A 7,912-nucleotide genomic window follows, 5' to 3' on the forward strand; every position below is an offset into this window, starting at 1 on the left:
CATTAATAATTCTCACAAATTTTTAGAAAAATTATATGTTAATTTTTTAAGGACTTAAATAGAAGATTTATATTGGATAAAGGATTGTTTTTTAATATTTGTTTAAGGGTATTTTAGGTAATCTAAAATGTTTAGAAAAGTCAAAGGCTATTTTGGAAAATCCTTCCTTTATTTAGGTCAATTTGAGGTATTTCCCCATATATTTTGATGCCTGATTAGAGAGATGTTAAATTTGACATTCTTTGTTCTTTATCCTGGTTGGAATTAATTGAATATAATTGGGTTAAAATATTAAATGTAATATTTAATGATGTGGGCTATTGCAATTAATTTGGGTGAATTGAAAAAGTCTCTAATATAGGCCCATATGTTGATAAGCCCATTTTAATTGTTTTATATATGGAAAGGAATTTCACATCGAAAGTTTACAAGAAAATAATCTTGTTTATATAGTGGGTTGTATGAATAATATATAATTTAATAAGTTACCTACCACTTGGCTAACTTTAGCTAGCCAAAGGCTAGTCACCACGCGAGTGGCGGTCCCGACACGCGCACGTCGCAAAGTACGCATTGGGCGCTTTAGAGGCACACTTGCCACGTACGCATCGTCGCGAGGAGTTGGGAAGCCTTATAGTTTTCGAAAATGGACTCGTGGTTCGATGACCGTGGCAGCGCAAGGTTCGGTGAGTTGGCATTCTAGATGGCACACGTGTGATAGGTCGCGTCCCTTCGTCCTGCGTGGCGGTTAGATGTACGCATGACATCCGCATGACTGTGACTGTTTAGAAATTGATGAATAGACATGATGAATGAACACTTCACTTCATGGTTCAATCTGGGCTGTCAGATCATGAAAATAGTGCGATCCAATGGTTAAGACGAATCAGACTAAGTGGTGCTCAGTTCCTGAAATGTCACACACCTATTCCACGAGACACTTCAATCTCTATAAATAGAGACCCTCAAATTCGTTTTTTAAAAAAAAAACACAAAATCAATTTGAATTCAATTGATTTCTAAATTCTTCTCTCTCCATATTCTGCTCTAAAAATTCTCTTATATTTTCGTGGTTATTCCGTTCGAGTACGATCATTCATTGGTTCGACCGACAAGGTTGATATTGTGCAGTATCGATTTTGGAAGGAGCGTTGTATCTTGGGAGACAGACGTCCATAATCCGTTTGCACTTCATTGGGGAGCGAAATCTGTCTTAAGGAAATTTGTTTTGGCATACCTCACTTCATCTACTGTTTTTTATTTTTCTACTTATTTTATTTGTTTTTTTGATTGTGTTAGTCGAATTTCCGACAAAAATCTTAGGACAAATTTATTTTCTCATTTCTTCTACATTTTTATTATTGATTATTTTTTGTAATTGTGATTTTACAGAAAATGGCTAGTACATCAGATAATAATACGAGCGCTGTGATTGATACTGTTGAGAGCAATACTAATGTTGTGATTGCGCCAAATTCTGGTTCCAATCAATTTGTCATGCCACCGGCTTCACAACATGAGAAACCGGAAAAGTTCAATGGCACAGATTTCAAATGTTGGCAACAGAAGATGTTATTCTATTTGACAACATTGAACTTAGTAAATTTTCTGCGTGAAGAATGTCCTGTACAAACATAGGAGAATGCTACTGATAAAAATACTCAGTTAGCTATTGAAGCATGGAAATATGTAGATTTCTTATGCCGTAACTACATTCTCAATGGATTGGATAACACTTTATATAGTGTGTATTGTAATTACAAGACGGCTAAAGAACTATGGGAGTCTCTTGACAAAAAATACAAAACTGAAGATGTCGGAACAAAGAAATTCATTGTTGGCAAATTTCTAGATTTCAAGATGACTGATTCAAAGACAATTATGAGTCAGGTTCAAGAGATACAAGTTCTACTTCACGATATTGAAGCTGAAGGTATGACTTTGAGTGAATCTTTCCAGATTGATGCTATGATCGAGAAACTACCTCCACTATGGAAAGATTTCAAAAACTATCTCAAGCATAAACGCAAAGAGATGACGATGGAGGATCTAATTGTTCGACTTCACATTGAAGAAGACAACTGGGCTGCAGAAAAGAAGAATAATGTCTGCAACATGGAAGCAAAGGCTAACATGGTGGAAGACTCGGGGTCTAAGAACAAAAAAAGGAAGCGATCTGGCTCATCTATGGACAAAGAAAAAGTCAACAATGCAAAACGGTTCAAAGATAACTGTTATATTTGCGGGAAGCCGGGACATCGGGCTAAAGACTGTCGAAGCAAAAAGAATGATACATAGAAAAAGAAACCGCCCCAAGCCAATATAACTGAAGTGGATAAAATTTCTAGGATGTTGGAGACATCAACCTATCTGCTGTTGTTTCTGAAGTTAATTTGGTATCTAATACCAAGGATTGGTGGTTGGACACAGGAGCCACTCATCACATCTGTGCAGATAAGGGTCTATTCGCTGAATATAAGACCTTGAATCATAATGAGTATCTTTACATGGAAAATTCTACAACATCCAATATTGAAGGGATTGGAAAGGTTATTCTGAAATTCACATCGGGGAAGGAACTGACACTTAATGAAGTTGTACATGTCCCAGATATCAGAAAGAATTTGATTTCAGGAGTTAGTCTTAGTAAGAAAGGATTTAAATGGTGTTTGAATCTGATAGATTTGTAATAGGGGCATGTATGTTGGGAAGGGCTATTTACTTGATCGTCTATTTAAGGCCAATGCTATTGTAGTGGACCAAAAATCCACATATTTGTATCCACAAGTTATCAATAAAACTAATGCTTCTGTTTACTTGTTTGAATCTTCGAATTTATAGCATNGAGATAATGTGTTTGGTCTATTGTCTGAGCTTGCAATAACGGCTGACAGTTCAAAACGTTGCGTTCACTGATTAGCCAAGTGAATTCGATAGATTCTTACTAAAGAAGGTTCCAAATGAAAGCTACTTATCTTGATGCGTTATCTTTCAAATAGTACTCTTCTCCCATCTTCCTTTATTTGAGTCGACTTCTTCCATTTATGTGGGGGATTGTTGGAATTAATTGAATATAATTGGGTTAAAACATTAAATGTAATATTTAATAATGTTGGCCATTGCAATTAATTTGGGTGAATTGGAAATGTCTCCAATATAAGCCCATATGTCGATAAGCCCATTTTAAGTATTTTATAGATGGAAATGAATCCCACATCGAAAGTTTACAAGAAAATAGTCTTTTTTATATAGTGGGTTGTGTTTATAATATATAATTTAATAAGTACCTACTATTTGGCTAATTTTAACTAGTCAAAGGCTAGTCACCACTAGAGTGGTGTTTCGCACCACTCGCACCGCTCCCCAAACTTGGTCCCAGCACGCACACGTCGCAAAGTACGCATTAGGCGCTTTAGAGGCGTACTTGGCACTTTCCACGTACGCATCGTCACGAGGAGTTGGGGAGCCTTATAGTTTTCGAAAATGGACTCGTGGTTTGATGACGTGGCAGGCAAGGCAGGTGAGTTGGCATTCTAGATGGCGCACGCGTGATAGGTCGCGTCCCTTCATCCTGCGTGGTAGTTAGATGTACGCATGGCATCCGCATGGCTGTGACTATTCAGAAATTGGTGAATAGGCATGATGAATGGACACTTCACTTCATGGTTCAATCTGGGCCATCAGATCATGAAAATAGTGTGATCCAATAGTTAAGACGAATCAGACCAAGTGGTGCACCAGTTCCTGAAATGTCACACACCTATTCCATGAGACACTTCAATCTCTATAAATAGAGACCCCCAAATTCATTTTTTAGCTAAGACGAATCAGACCAAGTGGTGCACCAGTTCCTGAAATGTCACACACCTATTCCATGAGACACTTCAATCTCTATAAACAGAGACCCCCAGATTCATTTTTAAAAAAAAAACACAAAATCAATTACGAATTCAATTGATTTATAAATTCTTCTCTCTCCATATTCTGCTTTAAAAATTCTCTTATATTTTCGTGGTTATTCCGTTCGAGTACGATCATTCATTGGTTCGACAGACAAGATTGGTATTGTGCAGTATCGACTTTGGAATGAGCATTGTATTTTGGGAGACAGGCGTCCATAATCCGTTTGCACTTCATTGGGGGGCGAAATCTGTCTAAAGAGATTCGCTTTGGCATACCTCGCTTCATCTACTGTTTTCTATTTTTCTGCTTATTTTATTTGTTTTTTTGATTGCGTTAGTCGAACTTCCGACAACAATCCTTTCCTCCATCTCTATCTCCCACTAGAGAGAATTGGATAAATTCACTATTAAGAACGAGCAGTTTGAGCATAAGTACGCGACACATGACCTTGAGCTTGTGGTGGTGCTTCATGCATTGAAGTTATGGCATCATTATCTATGTGGAAGCAAGTGTGAAATCTATACCAATCATGAAAGTCTCAAGTAATTATCTACTCAAAAGGAATTAATATGAGGCAAAGGAGATACTTAGAGTTGGTAAAGGACTTACGATTGCACTAATTTGTACACCCGAGTAAGGCTAAAGTGATTACAAACGATTTGAACAAGAAGTTAGGGGGTTACTTGTTTAAAGATTTTAAGAAATGAAAATCGAGGTTGATGTTTCGGTGAATCAAATTACAGCTCATATAGTAACTTCAACATTTTGACCAAATCTCAATGATGAAATTATTTAGTCACAAGATAGATTCATTTTCTAGAAAATAGAATTGAGGTTGGATCACACGGGAGGAAGGATTTTGAGGTGTCGTCGAATATGGCATTGAAGTTCATAAAAAGACTTTTTATGCCTAAGGACGAGGAATTGAGAAAGGAAATTCTTAAAGAAACTCACTCTACTTCATAGGTCGCTCATCCAGCAATAAAAAGATGTATGGAGATATTCAAGATATATTCTGGTGGAAGAATATGAAAAGAAGTATTGAATCTTTTGTCAGCAAGTGCACTGTTTATCGCGAGTGAAAGTAGAGCATTAAAGACCTACATGATTGTTAAATCCTTTAGAAATTCCAAAATGGAAATTGTAGCATATATCCATGATTTTTTTTAGTTGATTTTTAGAAATCGATGAAGGATAATAATGCCATTTGGGTAATTGTCGATAAATTAGTGAAGATTGTTCATTTTTTGCCAGTAAAAATGACGTTTAGTTTGGATTAGCTAGCTCAGTAGTACATAAAAGAGATAGTCAAATTGCATGGAGTTTCAGTATCTGTTGTTTTAAATAGAGATCTTATATTTACCTCTAAGTTTTGGAAGAGCTTACACGGAGCTTTGGAAACAAAATTAAATTTTAACACGACTTATCATCCCCAATTAGATAGTCAATTCTAGAGGACTAGTGAGATATTAGAGGATATGTTACGAGCCTTTGAGTTGGATTTAGGAGAAATTTAGGAGTGATACTTGCCCTCGTAGAGTTGCCTATAACAATATTTTCAATCTACCATTGAAATGCACCATATGAAACTCTCTATAGCAGATGGTGCAAATCACCCATTCATTGTGATGAAGTTGGTGAGAGAAGGATTTTAGGTCTAGAAATCATCGAGCAAACAGTTTTAGCTATAGATAAGATCAAAAATCATATAAAGGTAGCTCAAGATCGAGAAAAGAGTTATGTAGAAAAGATGTGAATGTTGAAGTTGGGGAAAGGTACTAAAAGATGACACCAATTAAGGGTGTACTAAGGTTTGGTAAGAATTGCAAGATGAGATAGAGCTTTATAGGATATTTCAAAGTCCTTGACAAGGTTGATAATGAAATGCGTACAATACTTTTCACATTTCTATGATCAAGGAGTATGTGTACGATTCAAGTTATATGTTGAATTATCAATTATTGGATGTTCAAAAGAATTTATAAAAAAGTCCTGCTTTCTATTTTGGATAGAAAGGTATAAAAGTTGAGAAATAAAGAAATTTGGTTTGTCAAGACTCAATGGCAACATCATAGAATAGAAGAGGTTATTTGGAAAGTATAAGTAGAAATTAAAGCCAAGTATCCGACATTGTTTGTCTAAGAAAATGTGATTTCAAGGACAAAATTTTTTTAAGGTGTGAGGGATATATGGTCCCAAAATTTATTGTATGGTTTGGTTGGTTGGCCCAGTTAAGAAACTAGCCTTGGAGGTTTGATCCACATAAGGAAAGAAAAGCCCATATACATAGTTTGGTTAAAAGTTCAAAGATCTTACCATTTAAGTTTAAATGAATTTTAATTCAAGAAATGAATAAGTAACTGATTGTATCACTATGGTTATCTACATGAATAAGAATTATTTTTGGACTTAAAACTCTTCAAATTGCCACTTAAAGATTCAAATTAACAATGTTTATTATTACATAACTCTCAAACTTAATTTTTCATTAAAAATGAAGGTTATAAAAAGAGGAATGTCACTTTTTTTTCTCTACCTCTACTCAAATTCAAATTTCAATTTTTCTTCATCTCAAATTTATGTTAGTTTTAGATTATTTAGAAGAAGCAGTACTACAAGTTTAATTACTTAGGATAAAAGATTTTTATTTTTATTTTTATTTTTTTTAAATCAAGAACCTAGGTGCAAATTGGTTTTTTCCCTATTGAATGTCTATGTGTATTTTATGTTTTAAATGAAATTGCAAGCTATGAATCATAGAGATTAAAGTTTTATGGCCACAATAATTTTCTATGAGGCCAGGGGATTCTTCAAAATCAACTACATGAAAATATTTAAGGTACGAAGTTTTTAAGTTTTACCAATAAATATGCATATATATTCAAAGGAAAATGCACATATGAAAATTTTACTGGACTTTATACTCAATCCTACTTTATATAATTTTAGATTGAGAAATGATCCTTGATAGATGAAGATTGTATAGAAGCCAAGGGGAGAAAAAACAAATCAAAGACTAAGGTTTTCATGTATAGAATTTATTTTCATATGTTTTAGTGCTAAGGCTAAAATAATGGATTTAAAAAATAATTTGTGTTTGAACTCTATTTAATTTGGGCATGAAATTGGGTTTTTATATAATTCTATAAATTGATATCTAGTAAATTATGTTAGTATAAGTTTTTACCATGAAAATATATATGATTAGGTATGTGGATTTGGACATCTAAAAATGTAAAATTGAAATTTCAGCTTTCTTTCCAATTATCAAATTGCCATCTCGATTCGAATTTTGAATGGGACTAGTGGAGTTTTAAATCCCTAAAAGTCATCTGTCCATTACGATAAGTTATGTCCTTTTTCGCATGTTGTTAGTGTACTCGAGAACAATTTTTTGCATATGTTTGGGCGTGCATTTGAGTGCCTAAATGATGTTAGAAAATTTTTAAATTTTACTATGTTGTACTTGAATAAATTTAGAAAATAATGTAAATATTAATTAAATCCTTAATTTGAAATATGGTCCAACTAAGCTTGATTGTCCAATACAAGGTTGAACTCTGTTAATGTACACTAACTTCCCTTTCCATCCTCCATTTTATTTTCATTAATTTACTCGAATTTCAAAAACCTAAGTAACACATTTTTGTAACAAATTCAAATCCTAAAATTTGAAGTGTTATAGAAACCTCCCGAACATAAAAGTATAGTAAGAACATATTGATGTACAGAATGAAGACATGTAAGAGAGAGAAAAAGAACAAATTGAGAATGAAAAAGAAAAAGAAAAAAAGGAAGTCTGATAGAAGTCTATTAATATAATTCTCGTCATCATTCTATAAATCAATCTCTAGATCATGATGTACAAACAAAATTATTCTCGGAGAAGAGTAATATTATTTGTACATTATAGTTTACAAATTGACATGCCTAATGATAACATGGAGGATAGAGAAAGAGAATAAAAAGGAAGGAAAAAAGGTCAAGTACAAGTCTGTTAATGTGATCC

Source organism: Olea europaea, chromosome 10 (assembly GCF_002742605.1).
Source record: "Olea europaea var. sylvestris chromosome 10, O_europaea_v1, whole genome shotgun sequence".
Taxonomy (NCBI): Eukaryota; Viridiplantae; Streptophyta; class Magnoliopsida; order Lamiales; family Oleaceae; genus Olea; species Olea europaea.